The sequence below is a fragment of the Orycteropus afer genome, unplaced genomic scaffold (assembly GCF_000298275.1).
Source record: "Orycteropus afer afer isolate SDZICR_OR568_19922 unplaced genomic scaffold, OryAfe1.0 scaffold00071, whole genome shotgun sequence".
Taxonomy (NCBI): Eukaryota; Metazoa; Chordata; class Mammalia; order Tubulidentata; family Orycteropodidae; genus Orycteropus; species Orycteropus afer.
The window spans coordinates 12,101,396-12,117,188 of NW_006921658.1; positions in this window are offsets into that span (position 1 = coordinate 12,101,396).

Here is a 15,793-nt window from a genome sequence, read left to right on the forward strand (position 1 = left end):
CAGTAATTGGCTTGGTTTGCTCACACTGCTCTTTGAAATCTTCTGTTTAGCTCTTTTTACCTTGTCAGTTATTCCATTTGTTTTGGCTACTCTCCATTCAAGGGCAAGCTTCAGAGTCTCTTCTGTCATCCATTTTGGTCTTTTCTTTTTTTCTTGTCTTTTTATTGACATCTTGATTTCTTGCTGGATGATGTTCTTGATGTCATCCCATAATTCTTCTGGTTTTTGGTCATTGGTGTTCAATGCATCGAATCTATTCCTTAGATGTTCTCTAAATTCAGGAGGGATATATTCAAGATCATGTTTTGGCTCTCATGGACTTGTTTTAGTTGTCTTCAACTTCAAGTTGAATTTGCATGTGAGCATTTGATGGTATGTTCCACCATGAGCTCCTGGCCTTGTTTTGTCTGAAGATACTCAGCTTTTCCATCACCTCTTACAACAGATGTAGTCAATCTGATTCCTGTGTATTCCTTCTTGCAAAGTCTACCTGTATAGCTGCCTTTTGTGTTTTTGTACAAAGGTATTTGCAATGAATGAGTCCTTTGGTCTTGCAAAACTCTATCGTGCAATCTCCAGCATTACTTCTGTCACCAAGGCCAAATTTTCCAACTACTGGTGATTCTTCTTCCTTTCCCACTTTTGGAATCCAGTCACCAGTGATAATTAACACATCTTGATTGCACATTCGGTCAATTTCAGACTGTAGACGTTGATAAAAATCTTCAACTTCCTCATGTGTGGGTTTTGGTGGTTGATGCATAAATTTGAATAATAGTTGTATTAACTAGTCTTCCTTTTAAACATATGGATATTATCCTATCATTGACAGCATTGTACTTCAGGACAGTTCTTGAAATATCCTTTTGTGATAATGAATGCCATGCCATTCCTCTTCAAATTGTCATTCCCAGCATAGTAGATCATATGGTTGTCTGATTCAAAATGACCAAAACCAGTCCACTTCAGCTCACTAATGCCTAGGATATCAATCTTTATGTGTTCCATTTCATTTTTGACAGCTTCCAATTTTCCTAGATTCATACTTCATACATTCCATGTTCTGATTATTAATGGATGTTTGCAGCTGTTTCTCCTCAATTTGAGTCATGTCATGTCAGCAAATGGAGGTCTTGAAATCTTTACTTTATCACTATCAGTAAGGTTGGTCCTACTCTGATGATGCCACTCTTTCCCAGTCCTATTTTGAGAGCCTTCTGACCTAAGTGGTTTGTTCTTCTGCACTGTGGCAGACAGTGTTTTTGGGCTATTCATATAGTTGCCCAGTAATATAACAGACAGTGTTTCTCTGCTATTCATAAGGTTTTCCCTGGCCAACTCTTGGAGAAGTGGATGGACTTCTCCTTCTTCCTAGTCTGTCTCAGTATGCAAGCCGTGTTAAAACCTGTGCACCATGTGCAACCCTGCTGGCATTTGAAACACTGGTGGCACAGCCTCAAGCATCACAACAACACGCCACCAGAGCACAACAAACTGACAAACAAGTATGTCTCCCTTAGCTGTTCAAAACCTCTCTACCCTCTCCTTACTAGGATCCCTGCTGCTTGCTTACTCTGTCGTGGATTCCCCGGTTTTCCTTTCCTTTCCTTCTACTTCTCCTGCTGTTTGAGGGTTGTTCCCTGGGTCTCTCCCCCTACCTGTATCCCTCTGCCACTTGCTTGCTCTGTCTTGAACACCCTGGCTTTCCTTTTCTTTCCCCTCCACTTCTTCTGCCACTTGGGGGTTGTGGCCTGGGTCCCTTCCCTTACCTGGATGCCTCTGCTGCTTCCTCGCTCTGTTCTGTATGCCCTGGCTGTCTATGGCCACAAGCACAATTAAGTGTTCTGGAATCCCAAGTCTCTGAAATGTGATCCATAATTTATTATGATTCACACAGTCAAAAGCCTTTGCATAGTCAATAAAACACAGGTAAACATCTTTTTTGGTATTCTTTACATTCAGCCACGATCCATCTGTCATCAACAATGATATCCCTTATTCCACATCTTCTGAATCCAGCTTCAATTTCTGGAAGTTCCCTGTAGATGTACTTCTGCAACTGTTTTTGAATTATTTTCAGCAAAATTTTACTTATGTAATATATTATTCATATTGCTGGATAATTTCCATATTCTGCTAGATCACAGTGGGCACAAGTATGAATTTCTTCCATTGGTTGACCTGGTAACTGTCTTCTAAATCTCTTGGCTTATATGAGTGAACATTTCCAGCATTGCATCCATTTGCTGAAGCATCTCAATGGGTTTATTCCATCAATTCCTAGAGCCTTGTTTTTTGCCAATTCCTTCAGTGCAGCTTGAACGTCTTCCTTCAATACAATTGGTTCTTGATTACATGCTACTTCCTGAAATGGCAGAACTTCAACCAATTCTTTTTAGTACAGTGACTGTATTCCTTCCATTTTCTTTTGAAATTTCTTGTTCATTCAATATTTTGCCCATAGAATGCTTCAATATTTTAACTTGAAGCTTGGATATTTTCTTAAGTTTATCCAGGTTGAGAAATATTGAACCTGTTCTTCTCTTTTGATTTTCTAACTCCAGATCTTTGCACCTTTCATTATAATACTTTACTTTGTCTTCTGGAGCCACCCTTTGAAATCTTCTGTTCAACTCTTTTACTTTATCATTTCTTCCATTCACTTTAGCTGTTCTCCATTCAATAGCAAGTTTCAGAGTTTTTTCTGACATCCACTTTGACCTTTTCTTTCTTGTGTTTTTAATGACCGTTTGCTTTCTTCATATATGATATTCTTGATGCCATCCTACAACTTGTCTGGTCTTTGGTCACTGGTGTTCAATGCATCAAATCTATTCTTCAGATGATCTCTATATTCAGGAGGGATAAACAGCTGTATTTTGGCTGTTGTTTTAAGTTTTGTACTTGTTTTAATTTGCTTTAGCTTGAACTTAAACTTGCATATGAGCAATTCATTGCTTGTTCCACAGGTGGCCCCTGGCCTTGTTTTGACTGATTAAAGTGAGCTTCTATAGCATCTCTTTCCAAAGATATTGTGGATTTGATTCCTGTGTATACCATTTGGTGAGGTTCACATATACAGTTGCTGTTTTATGTTAAAAAAATATATTTCCCATGAATAAGTCTTTAGTCTTCCAATATTCTATCATGTGATCTCTGGTATCATTTCTATTTCCAAGGTCATATTTTCTAACTGCCAATGTGTCTTCTCTTTGTCCAACTTTTGAATCTAATCACCAGTAATTATTAATGCATCTTGATTACACATTTGATCAATTTCAGACTGCAGAAGTTGGTGAAAATCTTCTGTTTCTTCATCTTTGGTTTTAGTGGTTGGTAAATTTGAATAATAGTAGTATTAACTGGTCTTCCTTGTAAGCATATAGATATTATCCTATCATTGACAGCATTGTACTTCGGAACAGATCTTGAAATGTTTCTTTTGTCAATGAATATGAAGCCATTCCTCTTTAATTTGTCATTACCAGCATAGTAGACCGTATGATTGTCTGATTTAAAATAGCCAATACCAGTCCATTTCATCTCACTAATGTCTAAAATATCAATGCTTATGCAATCCACTTAATTTTTGCCAACTTGCAAGTTTCCTAGATTCATTCTTTGTACATTTCCCATTCTGATTATTAATGAATATTTTCAGCTGTTTCTTCCCATTTTGTGTCATGCTCCATCAGCAAATTAAGGCCCTGAAAGCTCTACTGCATTCACATCATTAAGGAAACCTCTACTTTCAGGTGAAACTTCTTCCTCAGTCATATTTTGGGTGCCTTCCGACCTGAGAGGCTTATTTTTGGGCACTATATAAGACAATATTTCACTGCTATTCATACGGTTTTCAATGGCCAATTTGTCAGAAGTGGACTGTCTTTTCTTTCTTCCCAATCTGTCTTATTCTGGAAGCTCTGCTGAATCCCTTCTGTCATAGATGACCACACTGGTATTTGAAATGCCAGTGGCATAGCTTCCAGCCTCACAGTATGGCAAATTGACAGGTGATTGGTGCTTTTAAGGTAGAGTTAAGAATTTTTTTGTTGAAGCAAGCAGGATTCTTGATGACTTCGTGTAATAGAACCATTATACCAACCCTTGGTATTACTTCTCTGTGAGAAGGAATTAACTTCTATCTTGTTAAGCTATTTCTTTTAGGGGGAAGAACTTCTAAAAAAACAGACCACTAAAAACCTATGAATAGCAGTAAAATATCTGATGTGGCACTGGAAGATGAGCCCCTCAGGTTGAAAGGCACTCAAAATTTGATTGGGGAAGAGCTGCCTCCTTAAAATAAATTCAACTTAAAGATGTGGATAGCATAAAGCTTTGGGGACCTTCTTTTGCTTGTGAGAAAGAAATGAGAAGAAAAAGCTGCAAACATCCATTAATAATAAGACTGTGGAATGTCCAAAGTATGAATCTAGGAAAATTGGAAGTTGTCAAAAATGAAATGGAACACATAAAGATCAATATCATAGAAATTTATTAGGTGAAATGGACTGGAATTGGCCATTTCAAATCAACAGTCCTAAGGTCTACTATGCCAGGAATGACAGATTGAAGAGGAATGGTGTCATATTAGGTGTCAAAAAGAACATTTCAAGAACTGTCTTGAAGTACAATGTTGTCAGTTATAGGATAATATCTGTATCACTACAAGGAAGACCAGTTAATACTAATATTATTCAAATTTATGCACCAACAGCTAAAGCCAAAGATGAAAAAATGGAAAACTTTACTAACTTTTGCAGTCACAAATGGACCAAACATTCAATCAAGATGTGAAAGCTGGAAATGAAAAATAACTGGTAATTAGAAAATATGGCTCTGAGGAAAGAAATGATTCCAGCAATCACATGAAAGAATTCTGCAAGACCAATGACTTATTCATTACAAGTACCTTTTTCAATGGCATAAATAGTGGTATACATATAGACTCTACCAGATGGAATACACAGGAATTAAGTTGATTCCTGTGGAAATTGTGGAAAGAGGTGATAGAGAAGCTCAATATCATCAGCCAAAACTAGGTCAGAAGCTGACTGTGGAACTGAGCATTAATTGCTCATATGCAAGTTTGAGTTGAAGCTGAAGAAAATTAAAACAAGTTCATGATAGCTAAAATATGACCTTGACTCTATCCCATCTGGATTTAGAGATCATCTGAAAAAGAAATTGGACACATTGAATACCAAGGACTAAAGACCACACAAGTTATGGGATGACATAAGAAATATCATATGTGAAAAAAATGTATATCATACATGTAGAAAGCAAACATTCATTAAAAAGACAGGAAAGGAATAAAAGACCAAAAGAGATGTCAGAAGAGACTCTGAAACTTGCTCTTGAAAGGAGAATAGCTAAAGAACATGGAAGAAATGCTGAAATAAAAGAATTGAACAGAAGATTTGAAAGGACCACTCAAAGTGAAATATACTGAAATATGCAAAGACCTGGAGTTATAAAACCAAAAGGGAAGAACATTTTTGGCATTTCTCAAGATGACAGAACTGAAGAAAAAATTCAAACCCAAAATTGCAATATTGAAGGATTCTATGGGTAAAATGATGAATGATGCAAGAAGCATCAAAAGAAGATGGTAGGAATATACAGAGTCACTGTACCAAAAAGAATTGGTCAATGTTCAACTATTTCTGGAGGTTACCTATAATAAAAAAACAGTGATATTGAAGGAAGAAATCCAAACTTTACTGAAGGAGTTGGCTAAAAACTTGCCTGTGGAAATTGATGGAATACTCATTGAGATGTATCAACAAATGAATGCAATGCTACAGGTGCTTACTCATTTATGCCAAGAAATTTGGAAGACAGCTACCTGGTCAACTAATTGGAAGAGATCCTTATTTGTTCCCATTCCAAAGAAAGGTGATGCAACAGAATGTGGAAATTGTCCAACAATATCATTAATATCATACACAAGCAAAATTTTGCTGAAGATAATTCATTAATAGTTTTAGCAGTATATTGACAGAGAACCTCCAGAAATTCAAGCTATATTCAAAAGAGGACCTATCATTTCTGATGTCAGATGGATCTTGGGTGAAAGCAGAGAATACCAGAAAGAAGTTTGTTGTTGTTGTTGTTATGTGCTGTCAAGTCAGATCTGACTCATAGAGACCCTTCCTTTGGTTGCCAAGGCAGTATCACTACGGAAGTAGATTGCCCAACCTTCCTTCCGAGGAGTGACTGGTGGGTTTGAACTGCCAGGCTTCTGGTTAGCAGTCAAGTGCCTTAGGCACTATGCTACTAGAGCTCCTAGAGCTCCTAGAGAAAGAAGCTTACCTGTATTTTATTGACTATGCAAAGGCATTCAGCTGTGTTGTTGTTGTTGTTGTTATGTGCCATCGAGTCGGACCCGACTCATAGCGACCCCTCCTTGGGTTTCCAAGGCAGTATCACTACCAAAGTAGATTGCTCCATCTTCCTTCTGAGGAGTGGCTGGTGGGTTTGAACTGCCAGCCTTCTGGTTAGCAGTTAAGTGTCTTAGCCACTATGCTACCAGAGCTCCCGTGTGGATCATAACAAATCATGGATAACATTGAGAAGAATGGGAGTTCCAAAACACTTAAATGTGCTCATGAGGAAACTGTAGATAGACCAGGAGGCTGTTGTTTGAACAGAAAAAGAGACTGCTGCATGGTTTAAAATCAGGAAAGATGTGTGTCGGGGTTCTATCCTTTCACCATACTTATTCAATCTAATACTGAGGAAATAATTCAAGAATTTGGAATATATGAAGAAGAGTGCAACATCAATATGGCAGGAGGACTCATTAACAACTTGCAATATGCAGATGATACAACCTTGCTTGCTGAAAGTGAAGAAGACTTGAAGCACTTACTGATGAAGATCAAAGACTGTCATCTTCAATATGGATTATACCATAACATAAAGAAAATAAATGTCCTGACAACAGGATCAATAAACAACATCATGGTAAATGGTGAAACAATTGAGATATCAAGGATTTCATTTTACTTGGATCTGCAATTAACACCTGTGGAAACAGCAGTCTAGAAATCAAACATTATATTGTACTGGGCCTATCTGCTGTAAAGACCTGTTTCAAGTGTTAAGGAACAAAGATATTGCTTTGAAGACTAAGGTGTGCTTGACCCAAACCATGGTATTTTCAATAGCCCCATATGTTTGTGAAAGCTGGACAGTGAATAAGGAAGACCAAAGAAGAGATGATGCCTTTGAATTGTGGTGTTGGCAAAGAATACTGAAAATACCAAGGACTGTCAGAAGAACATAGAAATCTATCCTAGAAAAAGTATAGCCATCATGCTCCTTAGAAGCAAGAATGGTTAGACTTCGTTTCATCTACTTTTGTGATGTTGTCAGAAAGGATCATTCTCTAGAAAAGGTTATTATGCTTGGTAAAGTAGAGGGTCAGTGAGAAAGGGGAAGACCCTCAAAGAGCTGGATTGACACGGTGGCTATAATGATGGGATTAGACATAGAAAGGATTGTGGGGATGGCACAGGACCAAGCACTGTTTCTATTGTTCATAGGTTGCTATGAGTTAGAGCCAACTTAATGACACCTAACACAGCAACAACATTTTGGGGATGTCTTTTCCATATTGTTGAACTTATTTTGAAAAAACACAAATTCCTTGGGAATTCTCTTAATTACTAGTAAGAAGCCCAAAGCATTCGTTGTGGGGACAAAACTTGCTCATTTGCATGTCTATTCCAGGTCACTTTCAAGTTACTTTTCTGCCGGTCTCCTCTTTAGTATGTCTCAGTTTGCCTATATCTTCCCCCAAATCCTGTTTCCACAAATATGTAGAGTATGTTTTTTTTTTTTTTCAGACCACAGAGATTCACCATCTGCAGTGTAGAAGCTATGCTTCTAAATAGTTTCCTAAATGCTGACTCCTTCTCAGGAAGACATTCCAGTCACCTTTCTTATACCTGACTTCTCCTCTTCTATAAGTTTTGCTGGATCCCATTCACATTTCATATCTAGTATCAACCAAATACCTCTGTCTTTCTATAAAACCTCTTCTCTAAAAAATATTCAATTAGGAAATTATTGAATATATACAAAAATAGAATTAGATCCCAAACCCCTTTGTATCCACCATTTGGCTTCAATAATTACCAAACAATATTTGTTAAACTTGCTTAATCTATCTCATCTACTTATATATTTGCAAGAATACTTTAAAATAAACCTCAAAAATAATTTGATTTTACTTATAGAGACCCCTTTTCTCTGTTTTATATTTGTCTATCTGGCCTTCTTTTTCTTATTTGTCTAGACATCAGTACTGTTCATTTGACTTTCTGTGATAATGAAAATATTCTATATGTATGTTGTTAAAAGGAGTCTGTGTTATGGTAATCAAGTGCTTAGCTTCCATCTGAAAGGTTAGTAGTTCAAGCTCATTAGCTGTTCTGTGGGCAAAAGTTGTGGTAGTCTGCTTCCATAAAGGTTACAGCATGGGGCAGTTCTACTCTATCCTTATAGGGTTACTGTGAATCAGAATCGACTTGAGGATAATGGACTTATTTTTTCATTTTCTGTTTTTTTATGTTGTCAAACATAGTAGCCACAGCCACATTTTTTATTGAACACTTAAAATGTAGCTAATTTGACTGAGAAACTAAGTTTTAAATTTCATTTAATTTTAATTAATATAAATTTAAATAACTACATGTGGCCAGTGGCTATCATATCATATATTGTATGTCATATCATATATTAGATGCCAGCCATTCCATAAGAAGTCCTTCTCTTCTTCCAGCTTTAGCTGTCTTTTTTCCCTTAGGTTATTTTTATTCTTCCACTGCTTCTGTCCTGATAGATAGTTCAAAGCATATTTTTCTAAATGATTCCAGTTCCTCTTGGAAGAAAAGTTGAGTAAAAATTCTTTTTAAAGCCAGAATACTTCAGGCACTGGACTTTTAACTTGCTTTATTATCCTTTTTAATTGCAATAATTTTATTGAGTTGTTTCTCTGCCTCAACCGCAAAAGATGGCATACTATCTTTACAATAAAAGTCTCTCATTCCTTGTTGGTTTTTAGAAATCTGCTGTTCATCTGTGAATGAAGAGAAATTACAATCCATGAAATCTAAAAACAAGATCAGAACTAATCTAAACATCATCTTGAGCCAACTTGAAACTACTTTGATGGTGGTAGAGTTGATGGCATTACCATGGAGCCTGTGGATAAACCATTGTTATTGTTATTAAGTGCCATCAAATCAATTCTGACTCATGGTGACCTTATGTATAACAGAAGGAAACATTTCCCTCTCCTGCACTATCCTCACAATCCTTGCTATGCTTGAGCCAATTGCTGTAGCCACTGTGGATAATCTATAAGGATCCAAAATTTAAGTCTTCCATTATTCTCTCCTTTGGCCCTGACGAAAATTTTGAGTTGTCAAGTCTATTACTCCCTATATTTTTTTCCAGGTATTTTGTAGCTCCAAGAACTTTATCTATTTTTATAGTTTAAAGCTCACATTCAAACATGACTAGAAACATCTGACAATGTCTACAAAGCATGGCTACTGAAGCTCTGATTGTCATTGACACAAGGGAATAACTACATGCCTTCTTCATAGCTAGATACTATCTTATATAGAGGCAAGGATTCTAAGAGAAAAGATGTTCATCTGAGCATGTTAATTACAGTAGTATGACTGGTGGCTCCCACAAAAGATATATCCATGTACAAATCCCTTAAACTGCAAATACGATCTTATTTGGAATGAAGCTCTTTGCCGATATAATTATATTAAGAATCTCAAGATGAGATCATTCTGGATTATCTGAGTGAGCCCTAAATTCAATGAGAACTACCTTTATATGAGGCAGAAGAGAAGACAGATACACAGAAGAGAAAGCCAGGTGAAGAAGGAGACAGAGATTGAAGCTATGTGACTATAAACCAAGGAATGCTTGGATTAATTAGAAGCTATAAGAGGCCATAATCTTGGATTATTTGCTCAGCATACAAATTGAATATGTATGGTGAAAGAATACAACCATGATGCACACCATTCCTGATTTCAAACCATGCAGTATCTCCTTGTTCTAAAGGACAGCCTCCTGGTCTATGTACAGCCTCCTCATGAGCACAATGAAATGTTCTGGAATTCCTATTCTTCACAATAGTATCCATAATTTATCATGATCCACACAGTCTGGAATGCCTTTCATAGTCAATAAAACACAATAAATATCTCTCTGGTATTTACTTTCAGCCAAAATCCATTTGACATTAGCAATGAAATCCCTTATTTCACATCCTCTTCTGAATCCAACTTGAATTTCTGGAAGTTCCCTGTCAATATACTGTTGCAACCATTTTTTAATTATCTTCAACAAAATATTTACTTGTGTTTGATATTAATGATATTGTGCAATAGTTTCCACATTCTGTTGGATCACTATATGAAGAAGAACATTGCATCAGGTTTAGAGGAAGACTCATTAACTACCTGTGATAGGCAGATGATACAACCTTGATTGCTGAAAGTGAAGTTGACTTGAAATACTTACTGATGACGATTAAAGACTACAGTTTGCAGCATGGATTACAACTCAACATAAAAAAAAAATGAACATCTTCATAACTGGACTAATAAGCAGCATCATGATAAATAGACAAAAGATTGGTGTTGTTAGGGATTTCATTTTACTTGAATCTACAAGTAAAACCCATGAAAGCAACTCAAACAGAACCAAACTCCCTGTCATTGAGTAGGATCTGACTCATAGTGACCCCTCCTTGGGTTTCTGAGGTGGTATCACTATGGAGGTAGATTGCTCAACCTTCTTTTGGAGGCGTGGCTGGTGGGTTTGAACCTCCAGCCTTCTGGTTAACAGAAGGAATTAAATGCCTCGAGCACTATGCCACCAGAACTCCCACCCACGGAAGCAGCACTCAGTAAATCAGACGTCATATTGCACTGGGAAAATCTGCTGGAAAAGACCTCTTTAACAGACTGAAGAGCAAAGATACCACTTGGAAGACTAAGGTGCTCCTGACCCAAGCCATGGTATTTTTAGCATAGTGCCTAAGGCACTTGACTCCTAACCAGAAGGCTGGCGGTTCAAACCCCTAGCCACTCCTCAGAAGAAAAGTTGAACAATCTACTTCCATAGTGGTACTGCATCAGAAACCCAAGGAGGGGGCGCTATGAGTCGGGGCCGACTCCAACACACACAGCAACAACAACAACATATGCATGTTAAATCTGGACAACAAATAAGGAAGACTATAGAAGAGTTGATGCCTTTTAACTGTGATGTTGGCAAAGAATACTGAAAATATCATGGATTTCCAAATGAATGACCAAATCTGTTCCGAAAGAAGTATAGCTGGAATGCTCCTTGCAAGTGAGAATGGCCAGACTTCATCTTGTTCATATTATCAGAAGGGACCATTATCTGGAGAAGGATATCATGTTTGGTAAAACGGAGGGTCAGTGAAGAAGGGAAGACCCACAACAAAATGGATTAACACAGTGGCTGCAATGATGTGGTCAACTATAGCAAGGATTGTGAGGATGGCACAGGACTGGGCAGTGTTTCGTTTTGTTGTACATAGGATCGCTATGGGTTGGAGCTGACTTGTTGGCACCTAATAACAACAACAACAAAACAAAGAATCCAAGGAAGATTCTCCCTAAAGCTTTCAGAGGGGATGTACTTCTGCAAACACATCAATTTTGGCCTTTTGATGTTCACAACTGTAAGAGAATAAATTTCTCTTGTTTTGAAGCACACAGTTTGTGACAATTTGCTAAGGAAGTTCTAGAAAACTAATATACCCACTCTTTTTCCTAAAACTCACTGATTGGATAAGTCACTCTTATTCATCTTGGAAAGGACCAAAAACAATACTGTAGTTTAATGTCCTTGACATCGAAACAAAGATATTTCCTTCCTGTAAAAGGATAGTCTCTTTGAACTTTACTCCATAGTTCCTGAGCACATCAATTCAGTTTAACCCTTTTATATACATTATTTCACTTGTGTCCTCATCTTTATTCTGTGACAAGCTCCTTCCAACATCTTCTAAAACTCTGCTCCAAGGTGGAACTAACAACTCCACATGTTACCACTTATCTTATTACTATGTATTTAATTCATTCAAGAAATACTTCTGATTACCACATCTGTTGTTATTAGTTGCCATTGGGTTGGCTCTGACTCATAGAGACCTTTTGTACAACAGGATGAAGCCATCCTTCACCATTCTCACAATCATTGGTATGTTTGAGCCCATTGTTGAAAATATGCAAACAATAGTACTATATCTACGTGACAATAAATTTTCAATATTTTTCTCAGGATCATTGTGAACAAAACAGACAAAGATCCCTACTCTGTTGGATCTTAATTTCTATTAGATGCAGAGAAGCAATACAAAACAGTATAATGACTGATTTAGTGTGTTAGAGATGAAGAACATTACCATTTGTTATGGATAAGAGCAGGATAAATGGAATCAGGAGTGCTGGGGCTGGGGGATGTGTTAATAAGGTAAATAAGGTGGCCAGGGTGGGAAAAGGTGATATTTGAGCAAAGGCCTGAAAGAAGTGAAGAGGTAATTAAATGATATTTGTGAGAAGAGCATTCCAGGCAGAGGAAAATAACTAAAGACTCTATGGTAGAAGCATTTTGGTATGAGGTAAGGAGGTCAATGCGATAAGAGCAGAGTGCAAGGGGAACGTGGTAGAAGAGGCTGGAGAGACAATGGTGGGGAAAGTATTAAGCTTTTTGTGGTTAATTTGCTTAGCTGCTAACAAAAAGGTTGGAAGTTTGAGTCTACCCAGAAGTACCTAAAAGGAAAGGCCTGGCTTACTACTCTGGCTAACATCCATTGTAGAAAAATTCTACTCTGACACACATGAGTTTGCCATGAGCCAGAATTGATTCAATTACAACTGATAACTGGTAGATTATGGTAAATATTTGGCTTTTCTTTTTGAGGGGGAGGGGTCAATAAGGACCCTTTGGAGGGTTTTGAGAAGAAGAGAGATATGTTCTGATTTGAACATAATTATTGGCTACTGTGCTGAGAATGAGTTATGGAAGTGGTGGAAGTGGGAGTAAGAAGAGAAGCAGAGACCCCTATTAAGAGGATGTTGCTAATTTAGACCTATGTAGTACCCTGGTAGCATAGTGCCTAAGCACTTGACTGCTAACCAGAAGGCTGGCGGTTCAAACCCACCAGCCACTCCTCGGAAGGAAGATGGGGCAATCTACTTCCATAGTGATACTGCCTTGGAAACCCAAGGAGGGGTCGCTATGAGTTGGGCCCAACTTGACAGCACATAACAACAACAACAACAGTACCAGTGGAAGTGGTGAGGAGAATTATGGATAAAATCTGACTATATTCAGCAGGAATTTTTGCTAGATTAGATATATGGTGTGAGAGAATGACAGGAATCAAGGTTGACTCCATGAATTTTGACCTGAACATCTGGAAAGATGGAGATGTTTTCAATGAAATAGAAAAGGATGCAGGGGGAGCAAGCTTGGGGTGATGGTGGTGATAGAGCTGATATTCATTTGCAAGTGGACTTTCTACTACAATATAATTAGTAGTGGATCCATCAGCAAGGAAATTGAGAGTGAAGCATGCACAGTTTAATCTCTGTTGGACTCTGGAGTGTTCTTGGTTCTCCTCATTACAGTAATGGCAAAGATCCAAGCTTTCTGTAGTTTACTTCTCATTAATTTGTCTCTCTATGAGATCCTGGTGACCTGCATATGGTCCCCTGAAATGACTGATTTCATAGTTCTCATTTTATGTCTTTCTTCCTCCAACATGATAGATTCTCTAATTGTTTATAGCTGTCCCTCACATTTCTCAGAATAGCACCCCAATTTTCTTTCAAGGCATCTTTATTGCTCCCATTATTTCTCATCATCTCGGTGAAAGGTAAAATCTGATTCTTCAGCCTCTCATTCATTCTCTGAGTCTATGATGTCTTTCCAATAAATCCCCTTTTCCTTAAGATTATTAGAGGTGGTTTTCCTGCTTACAATGCAGAATCCTAGTAGATAGTTATATCTTTATTTAAATCAGAGAAAAAAAAATTCATCTTTTTAACATAATAATCCCATATTATAAATGTTATTATGTGCATACTTCAGAAAGGGTAATCTGTATCTTTTGTAGAGTTTCATGTGAAATGAACTTCATAAACTTTAATCTTCTGACATCGTCAACAAGGAGTTCAATGAGATGTCCCCTGGTGAGCTTTCTAAGCTGAGTTTTCTTTGCTCAGACTATTTAAGCTCCATTGGGTTCATGAGTTTAGTTGCCTCTACAAAGATATGTCTGAGAGGGATTTTGTATGGAGTCATAATTCAATCACCATGGCATATATTCAGTTATTTCCTATCCTTTATCTTTGTCTCTGAACTGATGATTCATTCTTTTTCTCTTAACTTGGGTTTATTTTTCGTATTTTTTTTTCAGTCCTGTATCAAGTTGTTCAATAAAATGGACACAGCAACATAATCAATCCTAAGGAGAAAATATTTTCTATTTCCTTTTTCTCTTTTAAATTCTTGATCCTTTGTCATTATTATTTATCATCTGGATCCAATAGGCTCATTTTATTTTATTTTTTAAAATATTTTAAGCCATTTACAAATAAATTAGATAAGTAAAAGAGTAGAGGAAAACAGCTATATCAGAAATTTTAATAAGAATTTAAACACAACATATCTACTTTCAAAATGCAATTATTTTGAAAATTTGATGACTCATCATATTAGATGAGAGGATGGCCATCTTCCTTGTTCCATAATTATAAACTTTTTTTTTAAATTTCAGATTTGTAAATACTATTTAGAATGATAATTTCAATGACTTTTTTCATTTCCACATTATGTATTTCCTTTCATTAGTTTTTGTATTATTGTCACCTTTGGAATTTTTTCACTTATGAACTATATCAAGTAAGTTTTGTGCACAAATATCAGTGACACGAACTCACAGTCATCCTTTTAACAAAATAGTATTGTTAAAGGTGCTAGCAAAATATTGCAGATGAAGCTCTTGGTGAATGGCTATCTAGGTGAGTATACTGTATTTCATGATTTACTTTTTGATTTTTGAGTTTGAGAAAATTCATGAAGAATATCTGAAGACTGAGATTTCACTTGTATAATCATTTTCATAATTGAGAGGTGGTTCCCTGGTGATGCAGTGGTAAAGCATTCAGCTGATAATTGAGGAGTCAGTGCTTCAAATTCACCAGTCTCTCCACAGGAGAAAGATGTGACAGTCTGCTTCCTATAGGCAATTCCACTTTGTCCTACAGGGTAACTATGAGTCCAAATCGACTCAATGGCAACAAGCAGACTCTACAGTGCTATTGGTCTCTTTGCACTCATCTTTTGATCCATCTAATAACTGTGCAGTCTTCTTCAGTTAATGATTTTATTATGTTTTTGCATTATGGGTAGAAAATTAAAAATTTTGAATTCTCAACTGTGTTCAATGAAAGTGAAACAAAACAACAAGGGTGACGTCTTCAGTCCTTTCTTATTCCTCCTTGAAACATGTTGTAATACTCTGGGCAGAAGATAAGAGGAAAGTTGTAAAAATGGTGATTTATTTCTATATTTCCTTGTCCTTGTAGGTGGTTTCATCATTCTCTTTTCCTATTATTTGAGGTTTTTTTTTTTTTTTTTTTTTTTTTCAAGCATAACTGGAAATATTGGTGAGTAATGATAAAATGGAAAAGATTTACAACCTTGG